The following is a 24,206-nucleotide window of genomic DNA, read 5'->3' as shown; positions in this document are numbered from 1 at the left end:
GATCATGCAGGTGGGACCTTCACAATGGTATCAGTGTCCGTATTAGAAGAGGAAGAGACACCAGAGTTCTCTGTCTTTGCCTGATAGACACAGTGAAAAAGCAGCCATCTGCAAGCCAGGAGAGTTCTCCCCAGGAACCGTGAAACAGCTGACACCTTGAACTTGGACTGCCAGTCACCAGGACTGGGATAAATAAATGTCTGTTGTTTAATTCACCTAGTTCTCAGCATTTTATTGTAACACCAGAACTGACCAGGACACCACCATATGAGTGAGCAAATTGGATAAGAGCATCAGACCAAAGTAACTCTTGTACTTTATTATCTTGTGGTGAAGCTTAATTTTAGTATATTTAGTGAGAGAACAATGATAATTTAGTACGTGTCCCAGATTCAATAGTTTTCTTGCTAAAATTTCTCACATACTAGCAAAATTAAAATTAAAAAATAGATTCATTAAAACAAGCGTCTGTAATTTCTTTATTCACTTCTATTTATAAAATTTCCCAGTAAAATAATCTAACCAGTTAAATAGAAACAATTACATAAGAATACTTCTCCACATCCTTTATTCAAAAATATTTTATTCAAACCTCTATCTCAAATAGTTTATTATTGTTCTAAAACTGAACATTACTGGAATAAAGACTATGATTTAACTGATACCTGGAAATAGAAATAATACAAATATATATTTTTTTCTAGGATATAATGTATAATACTGCCTTTACTGCATTGTATCAATTCTGATGTTATTTCTCTTGAATTTAAACTTTTTGTCTATTTAAATTATCTCTTTAGTTTTTTTAATATTAAAATAATCATTCATACTTTCGGTACCATTAATTTAGATGATATTTTATGTCTTTCTATTATTTCATATTTATATTTTTTGGCCAAATGCAAAGATGGTCATTTCAAATAAAATTTAATTTATTATATACATATTTTGGGTAAATCAAATAAATTATAGTACCATGGAAATAATGGATCAGCAAAATTTATCATAAGGTCTATGATATGTATAAATGGTGACTACTGAGATAAGTTAAAATATGAATAATTAAAATTCCCAATAATGTAAACATTGATTACTATTTTTTCAATCATTCTGCTTTTTATTTTCTTCTTTTAGTTTGTTTTTTAGCTTGTCAAGGAAAGATAAATCACATTAATTTCAGCAGAAGGTCTTGATAAATCTATCCACTAAGTCATTAGTTCAACTGCAACAAAGTCAGGGTAAATGATGGCTTCACACAAGAATTTCTTACAAAGTCAGTTAACTATATGGGGTTACCAAGTCCAAACAGGGACATTCTCACAAAATTCCACAGCAGAAAATGAAACAGAAGAAGATCTGGCATGATATAAATATTTTTAAATTTGTTTCTCTATTTGTACACTGATAGAACATTAAAAATTCTTTCAGTAATTTGACTCAGTAATGCAAATCATGGCTCATTAATCATGGCTCACAGTGAATGATTTTGAGCTTGAACATATAGTAATTCAATTATGAACATATCTAATTATATATACATATCACATGCATGTGATACAATGTCTAAAATTATTCTCTGTTGATCTATATTAAAAATGTGATATAATATTACTTTAAAAATGTACAATATATGCGATTTTTGGCAGAAGAATAAATCCTTAAGAGTAAATACTTTTTGTATATTTTAATTATCATAACTTTGATAACCTGAAGTACATGTTAAATTTAAATTATTTTACAACTTTTATCTATCCTATTTAATTTGTAGTTAGATATTGCCTATTTTCTTGAATGTGGCTGTGAAAGCAACATCAAACCCAGGAGGAAGTTATTTTTGAAATCCAAACACTAAATGACATGCCTATGCATGTATCTAAGATAGAATGTGATATGAAAAGCAATATAGGAATGGGGAGAATGGAACTCGAACTGCTTTCCAGTCTTCCTGAACAAAATGTTCACATATTGCCTATTAGATTGGGTTGATATTAATTTTGAAGTAACTAAATATCTATTCAAAAATAACCTTGTAAACATGCACAAGACACTTGGAAACTGTTTAGATACAATAATAGCTACAGTCTTAAAAATGAATGAATTAGGTCTCCACTGTATACAAGTCTGAGTTATTAAAGGTAGATTCCAAGACATGATTAAATGTGCAAGAATTTCATTGGGGATGGGAGCAGGAGAGAGCCTCAAACCCTGATGCAGCTATGACACCTATAGAAGGAGTAAGAGAAGAAAGAGAATTAGATAGAAAAAGTAGGATGGCAGTAGCAAGTTTCAAGAAATTTTTGGCGAGTGCAACGAGCCTTCCTCCCAGGGTTAATAATCCGAGGAGTACACATCTTTCTGGAGTGGGCCTGATTACTATCTCTGCCAGGCACAGTCATTGGCTGGGAGCTGCCTGTGGGATGTGCATCCACAGTGTGGAGGCAGAAATGGATGCAGAGGTGTGCAGCTGGGGTCAGTGAATTATGCTCCCCACGTGGAAGATTGGAGCAACACGTTTTCATTGTCCCATAAGGTCCAAGATATTATTAAACATCTATTGTTTTAAAATATCATCTGTAATATCCTAGGCCTATTATATTACTCTTTTGCTCATTTTCCATAACTAGAAGAATATTCCAAAACAAACATGAGATAAATGAAACATCACTTTTCTTGAAATTCTCCTGTAACGTTACTGCAATTGTAATCCAAGATGATTACATCATTACTACTGAGATGTTTGAATGAAAACAACCAGATTATTGTAAAATGTATTAAAAGAGAAAAATGTGCAAATGATTCAAGATTCTGAAAAATATAGAAAAGACAAAAAGTAACTACAAAATTGTGTAGTCATTTATAAAAACCTACAGCAAAAAGGTTAGTGACAAATAGTGCTATTATTAAGTATTAAACAAATATGCCACTGTAAAATTTTAAAATGCAAAATTTGTATTTAGAAATTAATATAAGAAAAGTTGGCCTTTCAAATGTGTATGAAAAGAATGTGTAAGATAACATTGTATATCACAATACAGTTGGAATAAAATTGATATATAGACCTTAAAATCAATTCATAACCTATTGAAGCATTCAATATAATTACTAGAAATATATTACAGGAAAAAAAAAGATGTATAAATAAGAAGTTGTGAAAGCCTTCTTGAACATGACACACAACAACAGACCCTGTTCTTTCCTATGACATATATATCTACATCAAAATTAGAACTTTATGTAAAAGAATCCCAAACAAACAAACAAAATAACTATGCCTTCTTATGAGAAGCATAAAAAACACCCCCGGTTGAAATTTTCCCCATAGAAGTAATGCATCTTTTTACCCACTGATTGAGGCTTAGTTCCATTATTGGCTTTAACCACGTCTATGAGCAGTAATAATATATGCCACAACAAAACAAGAGACGTGCAATAGAATCTTTGTTTTCAGTCTGGATCCTGAAATATGAAACACACAGAGCAGAACTGCAGAAGACTCAGCCTATAGCTAACCAGTAGTATGAGGAAGAAATAAATCTTTATTTTTGTAAACTACCCATTTGAGGTGTTTACAACATTTGGAGTTCGTACATTACCTAGCAAAAGAATTTTGGTTATATTAAATGGAAAAAATAATCCTACTCTTACAATTTCTCAAAACAAAATACTCTCTTCCACATCACATGTCTCAGAATTATTTTGTCTCAATCATGTTATTGATAAAACGCCTGAATACAATGATAAAAAAGATAGAGAAATTTTAAAAACCTAGTGGTCTGACAACTTCATCTTTCTGGATCTTGAGGAAATAAACTGGTAAGATGATAAAGCAAGTGCATCTATTTATATTTTTAAAAGCGTGATATTTATCTGGTATCTAAAGAATCTATGTAGAACACAACTTAATTAACAATGCAGAGCATGGATATTTGGGCCACAGCCATGACTCTGTAGTAATTAGTACTTAGGGAGAAATCATCATAGATGTGTGGCTAATTCTCTAGATTACCTATGTTGTACCACAGCATTAAATTAGATCTTTACTTTCCAAAGTGGATTCCCAAAAGATGCTTCATGATAAATGTTGTATAGTTAAATGATTGTGGGAAATAGTGAATATCATAATTACCTCCAGAAAATTTGAGTATCTACTATCACAATTAAAGATCTCATCACCCTGAAGTAAATAAAACTATTTAATTTTACCCAGAATTTCCAAGCTTATTTATCTTGGGATGCTTTTTTAACTAATCACCCCTATTATCATCCTGGTAAACTGCCTTTCCTATAGCACGTTTTAGGAAATGTGAAATTAGATGATCTAAAGCAATAAGATGAGGTCATGTAATCTTACCTTCCCAAGAACTGGCTTCCCTGATTTGTATCTTGGACTCTATTTTTACATCTAGGTGAAAAAGTAAATATACATTTTAATAATATATCTTTTGGCACAATTATAGTAGATGCTATTTTTTGTTATACTCCCAATGTTCTGTTTATAAAGAATAAAACAGCCCAACAAAATATCTAGTAATTTAATATTAGAAATAAAGTTTTCTCTGTTTGTGAACTTGCATAGTTTCTTGTAATGCAACTAAAGTGTTCAGTTTAGCATTTAGACAACTGAGAGCCTAATTAAATGCACTATTTCAATAATACCCCTGGCATTTTTTGTACATGTATTGCTCTACTTTTTTTTCTAACTCTGAATTTTAGAGCTTTATTTTTTCTTTTTAAGATGTTACATAGTCAAACAGAATTGGATTTGTGTTTTATGGCTTTAAAATTAATTCACAGCCAAACTCTCAATTACTACTTGATGCATTATCTGAAGAGACCCTCTAGCATCCCCTCCCCACCCCCACCCATCTGGTTCCCACTCCGCTGCCTGACTCACACACCCTGACTCACTCACACTGGAAAGGTCAGGACCAGACTTGGGGGGCACATGTGCTGGAAGTCCGAGTGGTAGCTGAGGCACAGGCAGTGAAAGAACAATATGGAAGATCGGCTGCTCTTCTCCATTAAAAATGGTAATATAGAGTTGGCTGTCGCTATTAAAAGTCTCCCTCTTTATGATAGTTATTTATTTACACAGAAAAATACTTCCTGGCAGCTGTTCTCTAACATCTATCAAGTAAACCATACATCCATATGTATTTAGAGCTCTGACCTCCAAAGAGGAGCCCACAGCCCTCCAGCAGCAATGCCAGCTTCACCCACCCACAGTAGGCAGCACAGGTGACTTTTAGGCCGCAGCATTAATTATAATCTCATGACAATAAGAAAACATGAGATGAAGTGCATTAAATAAGTTAAACATGCATTAAACATCTCTGAATAACAGTTTAATCTCACTACATTCACCAACAGGAATTTAGCTTGGTCCCTTTAAGAGAACAAAGAATTGACTTTAGTTTCCAAAGTGTTGGGTCAGTCAGTCAACATACACCTCGCCCTCTTGAGAGCACATCTGATGCTGCCACAGCACAATTCTTTTCCACTTGACTCTGTTCATCAGTCCCAAGGAACTGATGGCCTGGGCAGAACATGGAAAAGAATCCTGGGGAGTGAGTGAGAAGTGTAGGGGATTACTTGGCGGAGGTGACAGCACTCCTCACGGTGCTGGCCTCCAGCTCCCTGAGGGCCAGCACTAATAGGTAGGGAACAGTGTCGAGTTTTAAGACAGAATTTTCTAACAACATGTACCAAGCTGCACATGTTGAAAATGATACCCCATGCCATTATTTAATCATGGTTTCCCTTGTTATGAATAGATATCATTCTTTTCCCGCAATTATTTTTATGCACTTGTATCTTTCTAAAAGACAGTTATATTTGTGTGTGTGTGTGTGTGTGTGTGTGTGTGTGTTTCCACACTCACATGTGCAGGGAGGGGTAATTTAAAGGCAAGGCCTGTGAGATATCATCATATATTAATTTCTTTTTATACATGGTTATGATGAATTTAAATCCCATTACATGGGGTTTTAATTTTTATGGCTGAGCCAACAATCCAATTGACATGACCATCCTGCACACACTGCCTCTGCAAGGAGTTCTTCCCTGAAAGTACAACGACCATACAGAGCAAGCTGTAGCCGCGTGCTGAGGCCCTTCCCCAGCCATGGCTGACGCAGGAACAGCTGTTGCTCTGCGCTGCCTTCTGCATCCCAAGTCCATCTTCTTCCTTGAATTGTTTGTTCTCCTCCGGTAGCCTCCAAACTTCACCTTGCAGCCTCTTACATGGTTCCATGACCTTAACTTCAGTGTCATCCAAAGAACACAGGGATTTAGACATTGTTGGTGTTTCAATCGGTCTTCGATGCAGGTGTGGATATACTTTTATTTATTTCTACATTACGTCATGTGGTTCATCATTTCTGCTGGCAATTCAAACACACATCTAAGTTTTGAATCCATAAGGTCTTCCAGTTTTGCCTCCTTCCATACTGCTTCCGTATCAGAAGTGTCATTTGGAGCAAACACAGACTGAACCATAAACGTTGTGTTTACTTTTCTTATTGGGATCCTAATGGAAAGGCTGTGTACATCACAGGTACATTAATCATGGCCTCTGCATCGCTGATCCCACTGTTGGGCCTCACAGTGCCTGCGTGGTGCCGTGGTCTTCACTTTGAATCACACATTTCCGTCTGTCAGAGTTGCCAAGCTTTAGGCTGGTGGTGACAACGTCAGTGAAAGGAATCTCAGAATTTGATCTGGCACTGCGGCTTGAGGCTCAGGACCCGCTCCACCTTTACCCTGTTCGTCAGCAGCGGTGCACCTCTGGTAGGAAGACCCCTGAGAGGTTACTCGAGTGTGGAGGCCATAGCAGGGAGGCAATAATGCTGTGCCCCCTTTAAATTTGGAAATGGGGAGAGGAAGGGGATGGCAGTCACTGAGGGGTGCTGGCTGGGGATTGGACCTACAAGATGCAGACACAGGAGTGGAGGGTGAGGGGTTTCTCTACTTTTTCATCACTTCATTTTTAAAATATTCATCTTTGATATTATGTTGAAGTTGGATAGACTGTCTCACATCCTTTCACAAAAGCAGCCAGTCAGTACATTTAGTATTTCTATTTTCTAAATAGCTGCTCACTTATAGCTGTATCTTTATATACTCAATGACTTTTAAAAAACAATGCTATTGGAAAGTTAGGAACAACTTGAGGCCCAGCCGAACGCAAGAGTGTGAGCTCTGAGCAACAGCGGTTCGAGTCCCGGCCGAGCTGAGCAGCAGCTGAGCTGCCAACAGGTGGCAGGATGACTCAGCTAAAAAAAAAAATAAATGAAGCAACAACTTGGACTGTGACATTAAGAGAACCAAATTCTAGATATAAAAATAATTGGTATGAAACTTAAATAATTTCTTTTAACTTTTCTGAGCCTCCAACTCCTCATCTGCAAAATTTAAGTAACAATGAGACCTGGGTCATAGGTAACAAGAGTCAAAGAACACGATGATGCCAATGTATAAATATTAGCTACTTCTCCTAATGATCAGTCATGTTTTTGTGGCTTTCCTGGAAGTGCAGCAGCTGCTCAAGCAAAAACAAGAGAACCTTCTCAGAACTGACATCACAGCCAACGTACCCTGGTTCCCAGTTTTCTCTAATCTAGAAAATACTTTTTTCTCTTTTTCTTATGCCCCGGTGTCATGCTCAGTTGTGGTGAAACATCATGATGAGACTAACACATCCAATATTTTTTAAACCCTCCATTATCCATTTAAAAAAAATAATTTTCCCCAAACCTTTGTTTTTGTTGCCATTGTTGGAAGACAGGATAGGTGCAGTCAATATACGAACAGGAATGAAAATAATCATAGAAACTTTAAGACAACCAACTATACCAGTTTTAGTAATCTTTCCTAACACATTTTCCTAACGTATTTTCAGACTCTTGAGTCCAAGGTCCGTATTCCCCCATGTATAAGGTGCATCCTTTTTTGAAAAATTTGGGGACTAAAAACTGGATACGTCTTATACAGCGGTTGTAGATTTTTTTACTTGCATTTCCCGCTTTTTCGTGCTTGTTGTCTTTGCGCTCATTGTTTCGCACTTGTTACCAGTATATTACGGTAGGTTACGTTTTGCCACATTCTGCCCAGAAATGGCTCAGAAAAGATTTTTGTATAGTGCTGAATTCAAGTTAAAAGTGATCCAGTTTGCAAAAGTGAATGGTAATCGTGCTGCTGAACGTAAGTTTGGTCCTCCTCCAACTGAGAAAACAGTCTGAGACTGGTTATGGGAAGAAGAAACCCTACTGAAAATGCCATGGCAGAAGAAGGCCATGAGAGGCAAGTCAGCAAAATGTCCAGATTCAGAGAGGGAATTGAAGATATGGATTGAAGAGCAAGGAGAAATTGGAATTCCTGTGTCCACAAAGATGTTTCAGCATGAGGCAAGAAGAATTGCTGATGAAAAAGAAGTTACTGATTTCAAAGGAGGACACAATTGGTGCTTCATGTTTATGAAATGGAATGGACTAAGCATGTGTACATGCACCAGATTTGCCCAAAAGATGCCTGAAAGCTATGAGCAGAAGGTCCTTGAGTTTTTATCGTTTTGTCATTCAATGTTGGAAGACACATCAGTTTGAGTTGGGACAGGTTGCAAATATGGACGAAGTACCCTTCAATTTGATGTTCCAAGTAACAGAACTGTTGATAAGAAGGGGGTGAAAACTGTAACTGTGAAGACAAGTGGACATGAGAAAAGCCATTATACAGTTGTTCTAGCTTGTTGTGCCAACGGAACCAAGCTGCCTCCTATACTGATTTTCAAATGCAAAACAATGCCAAAAGAAGACATTCCTCAAGGAGTGATTGTCCACGTTCATGACAAGGGTTGGATGGATCAGGATGGGATGAAGATCTGGTTTGAGAAAGTTTGGAGCAGGAGACCAGGTGGGCACTTATGCAAACCTGCCCTATTGGTGCTTGATCAGTTCAGGGCACACATAACAAGAAACACAAAGAAGATTGCTGCAGAGCAAAAAACAAAACTTGCCGTCATACCTGGAGGCTTGACATCCCAGTTCCAACCACTTGATGTCAGCATTAACAAACCCTTCAAAGCTGCCATGAGAGACGAATGGAACCAATGGATGAAGTCTTCTGGGCACAATTTGACACCAGCAGGAAGAGTGAAGAAACCAACTATAGGACAAATTTGTACCTGGGTGAAAAGATCCTGGAATAATATCAAGATTGAGATCATTGTCAAGTCATTTAAGAAGTGTGGCATTTCAAATGCCATAGATGGAACTGAGGACGAGGCAATATATGAAGACAGTGATTTGTCATCAGACACAGATGAGGACAAGCTAATGGTTGGGAGTTTTGACAGTGATGAGGAGTTGTATGAATTTTATGATGAATGAAACTTGAGTTTGATAACTTTATGTAATACATTTTTTTTTCAAATTTTGTGCCCCAAAATTAAGGTGCATGTTATACATGGGGAAATATGGTATTGTATTCCTCATTCTTTTAAATGACAGCCCAAGAGGTCTAAATTTACATACCATTCATGTTATTGTCGTCAGTGATTTTTTTCACAGGAAACTGAAACCTGCTTCCTTCTCCATTGTTTTCCTGTCCATTTAATGGAAGATATCCAATTCTCAATCCTGGCTTTCTGGAAGGGATATAAAGAGCATAGCATCATTAACGACCTTGCTGAAATGACCTAAGTCAGGAGGAGGATCAAGCATAGAATCCAAACCTCTGATATAGCTTTCTAGATCTGACTGCCTGTTTTTCAGAGAAAGGTTTCTGTTTGGCTAAACTGAAGTAAAATGAGGCATGAGGGAGTCACTGCTTATGATTTCTCCTAAATGGTCTAATATGCATCTGGCGTATTTGGAAACTTTTTAGAATTTCTTCCCTATGAGTGCTATTACTTAGTGAAGTGAAAATCTTTACAGCTTGATCTCTTTGGTGATTTATTTACCCCTGAGACACATGGTTGATGAGGCTGCATGTGGTAAAGCCTGTGTTCCACTTAAAAAAAGAGAATTTATATGGTTGGGATACATAAATCTTTCTGAGTATTTAAATCTCCTGCTTCTATGTGAGAAAGCTCATAAAAGACATGTAGAAATTGAATGAATTGGACCCAAGGGCACTCTGTTGCTTTGTCATGCATAATAATACAATATAATTTATCTTGGTTGTCCCTTACAACAGAAGTGATATTTTTAAGAGATTCCTGGGTATACAGGAAGAAGGAGATTTATTTTTGTGTGCATTTGGAAATATTGAAAATTAAAAGCTAAATTGAGGAAAACAGAATTTGAGAATATCTTTTAAAGGTGAATATCATCATTTCTTCCTGATAAACTATACAAATAAAGCATAGTTTTATGGTTTTAAAATATATATTACTGGGGGAAACACAGAAATTACTTATTAAGAATGTACTTTGCACAAACTCTTTTCCAAGAGTACTCTTTAGAACATAGAGATAATCTTGATATATTTATGACCATCAAGGATTTCATACTATAGTAGGAGCCATGAGATAGGAGATAATAAACATATCGCAGGACATAAGGTGATAGGTATTTTATTCAAAATTTAAGTATGAAGGGGGTTGAAAAAGACAGGATTTAAATTTGGTAGGGCCATTTTTATTTAAATTTTACCAGTTATCTGGTAAAATCCTGATTGGTTTCTGATTCACAAATAACCAGATTTAATTTTTGAGAGTTAGAATAACAAGAAAACACAATCAATACTATTAAGTGCTAAGACCCAGGCATATTAGCAGCCATGTTCATAATTATTATGCTCCTTGAATCTTGTAAAATCCTTTCAAGAAGCTATCACTAGCTGCATTTTACAGATGAGGAAACAGAATCACAGTAATCAAATAGTTTTTCATGGTGGAGCATGGATTCTTACATCTGAAATCTTTTTCACTGTCTTGTCTCCTTACCAAGAATTTCTATTTAGAAAAAATAGAAAGAGCCAATATTTAGAGTAAAAAAGCTGTCACAGCTAATTATAAGGAAATAAAAATTTTATTGTATTCATAAAAATATTTATGAAAACAATAAGGCCAAAAGAAGCAACAGAGAATATTTGGCACATACTCATATGTGGAAGACAAATTCTTAATCTTTTCTTATTTTTTTGTCATATGTTATTCTTCATGGGGACAAGAGTTGTAGTCTATTTTGTTCACTAGTGTAACTAAATTCCTAGACTGACACAAGATAGCATTTTGTTGAAAGAAATAGTGAAACAGCAGTTTGCAAATGCAGGTGAGTAGTACATGGGCCATGACTTTCTTGTAACTTGTAATATATATCAATGTGCTAAATATTTCTGAAAATTGTGTGTAATATTTATGTAAAGTAGAACTGAAACTTACATGCTTACTTAAAATGATTACATTTGGGGGATTGCAATTTGACACACTTTAATTAATGGAGCTTAAGAAAGAGAAAAAACCAACAAGCAAAATAATCTATACTTCAAAAATCAAACATTATAGATCCCAGATTAAATTTAAACTGGAAATTAGACACGTTTAAGTATGGTCAAGAAAATGTGTGGGGTTGTTCAGTCAGAAATTTGTGTGCATAGGTATCTAATGAGGCTCTTGGAAAGAACTCATCCCGAAATAAAAGGGAGCTACATGTGACAAGCATAACACACTCCTTAAGCCTCAAGGGCAGACAGAGAAGAAGGCTAAGAAGTGCAATCAATATAATATCCGTGCAATTAATGTAATATTCTTCCCATCAAGGACTTCCCTGTGGGTCTTTATGAGAAGAGCCACTCATAAATATGGGGAAATGTTAACTCACAACTCTGTCATACATAAGAGTACATGCAGCATAAAATAACTTTATGCAAAAAAGAAGAGAATCAGAAGTACCAGTTCGTCAGAAACATCACCTTGAGAACATCATTATGTTACTATGAGTCCTGGTTAATACCACAGCACCTGGGTGAAATAGTACCCACACTCAGCAGGTGATCAGCCTTGAGGGTGCAGTGAATGAAACCCAGCCGAGGTGAAAGTAAACTCAACAGCAGAAGTTGTGTAAAAAAGTCAAAAGATGGTTGACCAGACTTGTACATGAGCACATATTAGATAACCCAGACCTTTCCCAAAGTATTTAGGCTGGGAAGTATCAATAAAGGAGATGTGAAGAGCCATGAAACATGCCCTTGTTTGTAATGATTGGCTAATTAGGCATGGGGAAATTAGGAAACTAGAGTAAATAATAGAAAGGAAAAAAAATCCATTTTATATATATTTTCTACTGTGAACACATTATTACATAACTTAAAATATAAAAGTGTTAAGTATTAATGTGTAGCTATTTTTTCCTCTGCAATAGGTATTTTAGGATTATGATGGTTCTCACATTTAAAAAAATTTTTTTTCAGAGAGCAATTTCAAAGGAGAGGCATAAAAGTGTGTCCCTTGCTGCTCTGCTTTTCAGTGAACAGACTTCTTTGGAAACAGAGACATAGTAAAAATGCTGGTTTAGCCCAGTCCCGAAGAAGAGATGTTCTCCTGATCTGTGTATCTGGCGATACATACACTTAAAACTTAATATTGTGAAAATGTCCAGCAAATTTCACACCCAACATCTCTTCTATTTTGTGCCCAAGACAGCCTAACCTTCCCCTCTGCTTGACGAAACTTGAGACAGGCTTCTTCCTGACTACAGACCCCTGACCTCCTTTTTTCTTAGAACATTTACTTTAGAAAGCATTTAACTATAAATCCTTTCACTGCCTCTTTAGATGTAAATCCTTTTAAAGGCTTCTTTTGTAAGTTTTACAACCTGCAAATGTCTTTCTCAAGGACCTGGGAGCCATCCCTTTGAAATGTAATCGTCAAGGAAGAGAGAACCCCTGTCTCCCAATTTCTGTGGGAAGACAGGAGCCTAACTTTGTCAGAATGATTTGACTCCAAGTTGTAAAACTACCTCCTATTATGAAAATAAGATAAAGTTTACTTTTCCCCTAGTAAAGCCAATTATCAAAAAGAGATGTCCTATGATCTTTCCCACCTAGCTCTTCAAAGGTCTGGAGCCCATGGTTTCAAGTGAAGTTTATTTCAGATTGAATTCTGGCCTCTTTACCCTATTGCGATAACCTTGAATAAAGGTTCCTTACTTGTATATCTTTGTCAACTTCATATTTAGCAGTTTTGTTTTGACACTTGCTGAAATATCAACTCTACTTCATTTCCATATATTTAAATTAGGATTCTTAATGATTCAAAATAATTAGGAGCAAATTCCACCTACGGGTTTTCAAAATTTTTGTTTCATTTGTCCAATTTCCTAGCTCTCAGCCATTTACAGCACTTTTTTTTAAAATCCTAGTAAGTAAATATAAGAAGAGAGAATAAATGCTGCAAATTTTACAAGTCATTCCATTTCTTAGAAAAAGATGTTTGTTATGTGGGGAGGTGTAAAGAGAATGAATAAAAGATATTTTAAAAAATAAAATATATACATTTGTGTATGCTATCTTTCTCTTCCAGCTGCCAAGTTAAGAACTGCCTAGTTTTGTAAATGCTCAAGGGAAGCACATTAAAAATGAACACAAATATCCAAAGATAAACTAAATGATGACTTAACCCAAATTTTTGAAACATATTATTTCCCAAGGAGTCTGGAAATAATTGAGAAATTCAGTGACTTTGTCAAGTATATCTAAAATCTGTTCTGTGAAACACTAATTCTCCAAAATGCTGTAAGAAAGTATATTTCTCTTGTCAAATAATTGTGAAAAACAATGCATAATGTCATCGACATGAAGATTCAAATTGCACATTCGTTTATAAAATCAGAGCATTTCAGTAAACCATGAGGATGTGTTTAACTCAGTAATTCCCAAATTTGTTTTCCTAAGGAATTTTTCTAACTGGTTTATGATTCTCTTTTCTGAGCTCATTTAATACAAAGCACACACACACACACACACACACACACACACACACACACATCCCATATTAGGTTGGGTAAGCCTACATTCAGTTTTAGGCTTTTATTGTTGATGTTTTCAAAATTATATATTGGTCATTAATGACACTTAGGCCAGGTACAGACATATGAGTGACATTCTTTCTCCATGGAAGCCTGGATTTCATGCTGGGGAGTTCAAAATATACATGAGTATATCAAGATCCTTGTGAGAAGAACATTAATAACACTAAAATTCCTTTGATCTTTAGTACTGCATGCATAAGTTTTCTTTTTAAAGTAGGATTCAGCACTTTTTAAAGTTTAATGACTTACATAAGATCTCCATTCTCCTAAAGCAAAACCCAGTTACTAAAAAATGGTACCCAAAATCTTTTCATCCCCCACCCACCCGAACATTTTCAGTCACCCAATCTATTTATGCTTCTTGAGAAAAAAGTCCAATTTGTTTTTAGTTTCCTTCTTTACTGTTGCAAGCTTTTCTTCCTCTACTTAAGATTTCCTTCCAATTTCCCCTCCTGGCACATTCCTATTTGCTCTTTAAGGCCCAGTGCAAACATATGATAGTGTCTATGGAGAAAAGGTGCTAAACAAACAATGAAACCTCCCTCTAATGGAAAAGCCTCCTCCCCAGAGAGTGGCAAGCTAAAAACCACGTTTTCTAAACTCTTTTGCAGCCAGGAATGTGGCTAGAAGGGATGTATGTGGGATCTATCTATCAGAGGTACTTTGACATCAGAAGGGAGACACAGATTTTACTTCCTTTTCCAGTTTTCACTGGTAAATAAGATCTGGGTGGAATTCTTTCTCCTTGGGTAACATTAGCAGTAGTTGCAATGTATGCTTTTTGGCTTCATGGCTGTCACAGGTATGGGACATTGGATTTGCTGGTGTGGATGATGCTCACTGCTATACTAATCAATTCCTGCCTGCTTCTTGCCTGCAGAGTGGTGAACTGTTAGTGCCAGCAGCTCCCCGTGCAACTTTCCAGTCAGGCTGGTCCTGATCATAGAAGGAGATGCGGTTCTCCAAGTGGCTCAGATCTGGAGTATGGCTTTGGGGGCCACTTCTAAAAGCCCAACTTGTTTCGTCAGCTCTCCTAAAGATTTAGCATGTGACTTAAGTATACAGGATCAAGGCTCTTTCTGTTTAATCTAGGCAGGCTGTGTTTTGTTCTCTGTAACTGAATCCTGACCTTTAAAAGTCTCATATCCTTTGTGAATTCTCATTTCCTGGGCATTTAGCTGTTTTCTTATGGAAACTCGTATATATTAATAGCACTTATGAAATTGTATTTTTATGCCCATTCCCTACAGTGAAATAAATCATACTGCTTGTTATGACTGCCACCTCTGCCTCTATGTTCTCCAAAAGGCAAAGACTTCTCTTGTGTCCTGTCTTTTCTCTGAAAGGCCAGTCATGCTTTCAAATTCAATTGGTTGGCTTGTGACTGAGTTCATTGATTGGCTTTATGGAATTATGCATTTAAATTATCTCTTCATCTTGTTAGGGTGGGAGTGAATCTCTCTTATCAGTTTTTACGTTCTTAAGTGGAATCATAAACTACTCTTGCTTTGATGATTAGAAGTTATTTCCCAACGATGATCAGATAAATATTTCCAATATGTTCTTTATATTCATTTTGTAAATGTTTATAATCATATGTATAACTCACATGGAATTTAATATATAAGAGAAAAACAATTTTTTTTAAAAGATTTTATTGGGGAATTGGGGGAGGGAACAGCGTTAGGAAATCTGGGAAGGGGAGCAGACAAGTTGCTGTCCTTTTGTTCTTCAGTCTAGTTGTGGAGGACGTTGCTTCACTGGCTCATGTTGGTATTATCATGGTGCTCTTTCCGGCTGAGGCAGATCGGTCACCCACCATTGGATGGCAGCTCACAGCGGCTCACGGCAGCTCACACCGGCTGCCAGCAGCTCATGCTGGCTGCTGGCCACTCACAGTAGCTTATGGTAGCCCACTACAGGCCCACTGCAGCCTACGCCATCACCAGCGATTCACAGCAGCCCAGCTCCAAGTCAAACTGTTGTTCACCATTTTAGCTGTAGAGGGCACAGCGTCACTGGCCCATGTGGGATCCGAACTTGTGGCCCTGATGCTCAGAGCTCATGCTCCCAAGCCAACTCTTAACCAATGAGCCACTCGGCCGGCCCAAAGAACATACATTTTTATTAAGGTTCCTCACTGATTTCAGTTGCCAACTTTATCATGCTCCACAAATGACATCCACTCTGTACTTTTTCTCTGCTCTAATGAGCATGCATTTTTCACACATTACCACCTTGTTGTTCTTATTGTATTTTGATAATGTGTTTAATATGCAAGAGTACCTGTCCTCCCATCTTATTCTTCTTTTAAAAAAATAAATATCATGTGTTCTCATTTTTTTTCACTATTTTCAGATGGAATTTTGAATTCATTTAATTTTATACAATTATCTCATTATGTAAAGTTTATAAATTAATTTGAGAAAGCATTCATTTCTTTGAAAATTAAGCCTACTTATCCAGGAACAAAGGAGTACTCAATTTATTCAGGTTTTCTTTGGTTTTGAAATAAAATTTTATATTTTCATTTACACAATTCTTGAACATTTCTTCTGATTTTTATTGCTTTGTAGTTGATATTTTGAAGGATTTTTTTTTTTTTTTTTTAGCTGAGCCATCCTGCTACCTATTGGCAGCTTAGCGGCTGCTCAGCTCGGGCTGGCCTCGAACCGTGAAGGATTTTTAAAAATTCATTTCGAATTGGTAAATATTTACATTATTTATTTTTGTTTGTTGATTTTTAACTACTACATTAATAAATACATGTATGCTAATATTTTACAAAAAATTACTTTTACAATCAGAAATATGTGGATTTTATTAAAGGCCTTTATGAAATCTATTAGTATAATATCCCTTTTGACTAATTGATATTATTTTATATTTCAACTATCATTTTCTCTTTTTATTAACTGGATTCTTGATTAATTTATCTGTTTCATTGATCTTTTTATGAAAAGCTTGTAGATTTATTTTTCAATTATATTATTTTATGTTTTCTAATAAATTCATCCTTTGCTTTTATTATGCCTCTACTTTAAATTAGGTTTTCACATTATTTTTAATATCTTATTATGATTTTTTTTTTTTTAATGTAAGTTTCTGTTGCTGTTACCAGATTCTGCCTCACTGTGGAGGAAAAAGAGCCAAATGCTTCGGGCACCAATGCTGCTTCTGCCTCTCTTACCCTTCACTGAGCCATAGTGTGGAGGCCGCACACTGACTCCTCCATCACTGCTTATGTTAGCTGGGGCCCAGCAGATGCCAAACTGCATCAGTGGGCACCATCCCTTTTTCTTCTTCTGTTCCACCTCCACTAGGAGTTCTGATACACCCATCTTCAGATGTACCAATGCATGGATCTCTCAGGTGTGTTTGTGTGTTGAGCAAAGGAGCCTTTGTTGGATAATAGATGCCTGACTTGTAAATTTAAGGAAAGATACAAAGAGGTCTTCTCATTCCGCCATGACGCTTAGGTCGTCATTCATGCTTTTAGTAACTTAAGTCTTTTTTCTTGGTCTGTCTAGCTAAAGGTTTGTCAATTTTGTTCATTTGTTTCAAAGAATTTTCAAAGAATTTGTGGTTTTTTGGATTTCCCCCATTGTTTTTCAATTCTCTATTTCATGAATTTCCATCATAATCTTTATTATCTCCTTACTCTGTTTGCTTTAGGTTTAATTTGCTCTTCTCTTCCTAGTGTCATAAGGTGAAAGGTTAGGTTATTTATTGGAGCTCTTTCTGACTTTTTAATTTCAGTATTTACTGCTGTAAATTTACTTCTAAGTACTGTTTACACTATGCCCCGTAACTTTTGAATCTGTAGAAAATCACTCTGGAAATTTAGAAGGTAGAATCATTATGCCATGTGCTATACAGGATATCTTATTATTTTTCTTTGAAGGAGACACAAGTCTGATGTGTCTTATTATTATGATGATTTGATTGGTTTTACTTAACCTTTGCTATATAGTAGAATCACCCTTGGCATTTATAAAAAACAACAACAATAAAAACTACATATGCTAAGATCCATTGCCAGTTTCTAATTTAACCAGCCTCAGGTGGCACTCTTCATATGAATCTAATATGTAGCCACAGCTGAGATGATTTGGTTTTAATATTTCATTTTAATGATATAAATTTTTAAAGTTATGAACTTTAAAAATCAAATATTAATATGTTTTTCCATAAATTTTCTTAGATAGTCTTTTTCTATCACCAATTTACACATTCTATCATTTTTGTTTCTACCTATTAGTATTTCTTTAATTTGTGAATTTTATTTTCCTTTGTAGTTGTATTCCTTTTGCTATTATTTAAAATTAAACTATAGTGTTATAATATTATGATAAAACACAGCTGATATATTTTTATTATTTATAAATTATGGAAGTTTTAATTGTGGTTGAATATACTTGTTTTTAAATAGTAACTTGGAATTTGAAAAGAATAAAGATTATCTCCCTTCTGATTATAAAATGTAATGTCCAACTATTAACTACCCTTAATAATAATGATGATAATAATATAAGATATAAGCATACATAGCTATATAAAAATACTTTTTTGTAAACTTGATATTGAAGAGAGAGAGATGATTAAAATTTCACAGTAAAATTCTGTTTTTAATAACCTTTTGAACTTGTTTATCCTTAGCCATTTTATGTAATGTGTATTTTGATGCATAAATGCTATATTGATTTTTACATTGTTTTCATTATTTTACAGTGTTCTATTTGGTTAAAGTTATTGTTAGAACTGTAATGCCTCTTGCTTTTATATGTTTATCTGTGTATCTATATTCATGTTTTGATTTTTAAACTACACCATTACATTTTTATGTGCCTCTTAAAAATCAATTAACTTTGTTTTTAAACAAGATTTGAGAATTTAACTTCAGTTTCTAATGTTAGTATATAATTACTGTCACATGCACTAAATATGGTCTTTCTTTGGTTATCTTTAGACTTTCTGGTTTTTTAAAACTTTTTTTAACTTATTTTAAATGTGAAGTGCATTTTCCCTATTATCCTGTTTGGAACATAACATTTGGCAAAACTAAATGTTTTTAATTTATATCACAATACTGAAAACTATATTTCTCTGGTTTGAATCTGAAAGAAAATAAACTCTCTCTATATTTGTACATCCTATGACCAGCCAATTATATAAGACAGAGAAACAAGCTTGCTTTCACTCACCCCTTAATTACTTCCACTTTTCAGTTTTTGTTCATGAAATACAGGATTGCAAATTCAGATTTTTCACTATTATTAATTTTTATTAATATATGCTTCTAGTGTTAAATATGTGTGACATTTTATAATGTTTATTAACAATATCTATAATTTTATTTTTTACTTTTTAATTAAAGATGGACACCATAAAACCAAAACTCAGAAAATCAATACAGTCGTTACCCCTTCTTTGCAGGGGGATATGTTCTAAGACCCTCAGTGAATGCCTGAAACTGTAGATAGTACCAAACATTATATTTGCTACATTTTTTCTAAACATACATACATACTTATGATTAATTTTAATTTATAAATTAAAAATAATAAGAGATTAACAACAATAACAAAATAGAACAATTATAACAATACACTGTAATAAAAGTTATATGTATGTGGTCTCTTTCTTTCAAACTATATTATTGCACTGTATTCATGCTTCTTGTGATGATATGAGATTACACAATGCCTATGTGATGAGATGAAGTGAGGCGAATGACAGCATTGTGATGTAGCATTAGGCTACTATTGATATGATGTGGAATTTTTTATTTATTATTTTCTGAACGCAGTTGACCATCACAGGTAAGTGAACTTCAGAAAGCAAAATCGCAGATAAGGGGGGACTACTGTATTAGCTCAAAGCAGTACTTGGACAGACCATTCTAATTAATATAAAAATAAATAAACTTTCACAACACACAATGTTTCCTGAAATTATACTTAAAACCTCTGTAATTTTATTAACCATTGTCACCCCAATGAATTTTAATAAAAAAAAAAGATTTCATCACCATATTGATAGAGTATTATATTAGAAGTCCCAAAACAACTTATATGTCTTAATTTCTCTAAAGTTTCTATATTTGCCACAGCATGAAGAGCAAATAAATAATTACTTAAAAATACACACATGTTTACAAGTAAAGCCAAGTAGATAACAGAACTACAACTACTTTTTGGTTCATTGATTTCACTTCTGTAGATCACAAAATAATGACTATTTACTATCTCTGCAATATTTTAACATAGGAAATAAAGTAACTGTTTTGGAGCTTAGATCAGAATAATTGTATAGAATTGATTTCAATGAATTATGTCAATCACCATTAAATGGTTTAAATATTATATTCCATTAATCAAGAACAATTAATATTCTGAATTAAACTAACTGTATTTTACTTTAAGGAGATAAGAATGCATTTCACATGTTTTAAGAGGCAGTGTAGTCTGGGATTATACAATATGGTTTTGATAGCAAACAAGGGTGGATTAGAGTTTCAACTTCCTGCTTATTATCTATGTAATTCTGTAAAATTTACATAATACCTGGTGCTTCTGTTTTCCCATAAAAGGGATAACTATAGTGGCAAGGAGTAGTTGTGAAGATTTAAATAATAATGAACAAAAAGCATTTAGCACAGAACCTGGTGTGGACCAGCGCTCAATAAATGCAAACAGGGGCCAGCTGAGTGGTGCGTTGGTTAAGAGCTAGCTTGGGACGCCAGAGGGCCCCGGTTCGGATCCCACATATGAGAACCAGTGACACTGCCCTCTACAGCTAAGATGCTGAACAACAGTTCAACCTGGAGCTGGGCTGCCATGAGTCCCCGGTGTCGGCGTAGGCTGCAGCCCCTGCTGCAGTGGGCTGCCATGGGCTACCATGTGTAGCCAGCAGCCAGCGTGAGCAGCCAGCAGCTGCAGTGAGTGGCCGTCCAGAAGCCGGCGACTGATCTGCCTCTCCCGGGAAGAGCGCAATGATGGTGCCAACTTGGGCCAGTGAAGCAACGTCCTCTACAACTAGACTGAAGTACAAAAAGACAGCAACTTGTCTGTTTCCCTTCCCCCAATTCCCCAGTGCTGTTCCCATCCCTCAGTTCCCCAATAAAAATCTTAAAAAAAAAAAAATGCAAACAGGAGACTGGATTGCTATTGTGACTGATTTATATTTTTAAACAGTAAAAATACCTCTATGGATTTATTTGCTATGTATTATTTGAAGAGTTGATATTTAAAATATATACAGACTAGTAAAATATCTGTACTATCTAGATATGTATCAGAACAGTCACCTGACCAATCCAAATAGTCCATTTTGCCCAACTACTGGTGCCAAAATCTAAAGATCAGATGTATGAGACGTGAAAATTTAAAATTAAATGCTAAGAGGAAGCTTTATGTATATTTCATGTATATCACTTTATGGTTGTTTTCATCTGTTCTGTTGTTGTATATCCTTATAAATTAGGAAGTACATGTAAAGCAACAGTGCTCTTTTGATTTCCTGAAAAAACACATAATCAGATTTTGAAGAAATCACCATATTAAATAGAACACGAGAAATAAGCCAAGTCAAAAGTGATTAGCTTGATAACATAAGATATTTAATATTATTTTTATAAGATAATACTAGCATAATTTATACAACAGAGGAAATCAATTTTAAATTAAAATACTTTTTAAGTTAAATGGTAGAACTGAAAAAAACTATAATTTAAATTTCCTCATTTAAGAAAAAAATAATGTAATTTTATATACTGAGGACATACCTAATAATTAGAAATACATACAGCTTATGTTTCAAACTGACTTTTTAAAATATAATAATAGAATAATTCCAAGATTTAATTTCTGAATTATGCTAAAGTTGCTCCATCAGTGAACAATAAAATGAATAGGTACCATTTACATGGCAGTCAAACCTTGAGCAACCAAAGTGACTATACTCAGAATCTTCTGAGGAAATGTTGAATAAAAGAATCATGTCATTTGGATTTTTCTCTATAAAAGTAAATATACTAGAATGACATGTAGATACAATTTAATGAATGTGACTTTGAATGATTTAGGTAATCTCTTGGCAGTTTCCTGTGGGTAACTAAGGGCTTTATTTAAACAAACATTTTAAATAGCAGAGTCTGTGCCAAACAAGAAAATGAGGCTACTTGTTTGTTTGAGATTTATTTTTTTTAAATCATTAAAATCCATGTAAATAGTGACTTCTCAGGAAGACAAATAGGTCTTCAAAAATTATTATATTTAATTCATTTGAATTTAAATGCATTTTCCAAAACAAGTATGGCTCATGTATAAAACACAGTGAATGAAAATTCAATAATTAAATAGATCACTTTACACATTTTTATTTCTGCAAATATAGCATCTTTTAAAGCACATGCTCCTCTTAACTTATGTGGACTAATTCTGAGTTTTAAACTATTTCAGTTAATTAAGTGCAGTCATTACAAATTAATAACTAAAGCTACAAATGCAAATTCTAGATCATAAAGAAAATGATGCTGAGAAGGTTAGGAATGCAGTTATTCTATAGCCTCAAAAATTATAGAAATGAAAAAAAAATTGATGTAAATATATAAAAGAAGGAATTTACCATAGATTATAATTGATATTGAAATACTTTCAGTCAGATATTTTAACAAAGAATTTACTGTCACAGATAATTATTTTTCTACTCACAATGTGAATCAATAATATTGACTGGCAGAACACAGTCAAGGTAATCAATACCAAGAAATATAGAATGGACTGAGACAGAAAAATCGGCTACCTTGTTATCGGCCTACTTTATTTGCACATCTGTTAGTAATAAGGGTGGAAAAAACACATCAAGGTATGGATTTTTAGAGAATTTATCTGACTTAACTTATCATTTCTTTTAAGTTTAAATCCCTTATTTCTAAAGGTAAATTATTTCATTTTTCATTTATTTATTCTCAACTCATTTTTTGTTTTGTTTTGTTTATATGTTTTAAACATAAGTCAACCTTCCTGTGCCCCTGAGGGTGAAGTTGTGCTGTACTGACAACGGGTTGTTAGAACAGTTTCTTCTCATCTACCAACAGAGGGCTTGGGCTGCCTTGATCTGGGTTTCTGAAAATGTAATGGGTAGGCTTGTTTTCCTTCTTTTCTGCTCAGTTCTGTGCAAAGTTTCCTGTATCTCTTGAGTTTAATGGTTACAGGGTAGAGCTATGACAACAAAAAGAGCTAGCTACAGCTCTTAATTTATGCTTTTAAAGGTTACCTAAACTTGAACACACTTCTTAACAATGGAATTACCTCATAGAATAAAATTTAAATAAATTAATATAAAAATTTAGCACAGTTCTGGAAAAATATTGCTTTAAATTAATGATGGAAAGCTTCTTATCATTTCCCAGATGTTTCCTATTTTCTATCTATCCTAAATATGTTTATTTTTTAATTCTAAAACCAAGGATATATTATTCAATTCATTGGCTGTCCTGTTTGTGTTTTGTCTTTTCTTTTAATTGCACAAATACTAATTGAACTGATTATAAGTGTAAAATTTTTAAACAAAATAAAATGAGCATTAAAATCCAACTTGACACTTCAGTTATTAAATGTATCTCTCTAGAGGCTGTTTAGTGCTATTCCCTCAATCTTTTAAATTACACATCAGTATTACATCCATTGTATTTGTGTAAAGGAATACACAACATAATTCTACCACAAAAAATCATGCACATAATAATTACTCACTGAATATTTGTTGATGTTATAATGTATATTATATTACTGTTGCTATTAGCATTAGAAGTTAGAATAATAGTATTTATAAAATAATAAGTCCTTAAACCTACTTGCAGGGGGATAACCCAAGAAGGTCAAACGAGCAAGACTGCAGAAATACAATTCCACATATTTGGATATATACTGATTAGGCAATATTCATATACAATTTTAAATGTAAAGAAAAGTCTAATGAGAGCCTTGTATGACACTGTGAGCCAAGAAAACTTACTCAATAGATATTTATTGAGACTTGAACATGAAATATGTTCGCCTACTGTGTTCCAGATTCTGTGCTCAGCTCTGAATGTAAAAGCATGAGTTTTGGACTCAAGAAACACTTAAATGATATACAAAAGCTGGCCAGGTGACTTTGGGGAGGAGAGTA

The 24,206-nt window shown here is 34.4% G+C and overlaps 1 pseudogene; it reads right to left on the bottom strand.

Annotated features, from left to right (window-relative positions):
* Positions 1–5,965: 5,965 nt before the first annotated feature.
* The window catches only part of LOC109376088 (vesicle-associated membrane protein-associated protein B/C-like), a 57,829-nt pseudogene continuing 39,588 nt past the window's right edge, over positions 5,966–24,206 (bottom strand).

This window comes from Hipposideros armiger, unplaced genomic scaffold (assembly GCF_001890085.2).
Source record: "Hipposideros armiger isolate ML-2016 unplaced genomic scaffold, ASM189008v1 scaffold_1049, whole genome shotgun sequence".
Lineage (NCBI taxonomy): Eukaryota > Metazoa > Chordata > Mammalia > Chiroptera > Hipposideridae > Hipposideros > Hipposideros armiger.
The sequence above is the reverse complement of the archived record's forward strand: the minus strand, read 5'-3'. Positions and strand labels throughout refer to the sequence as shown.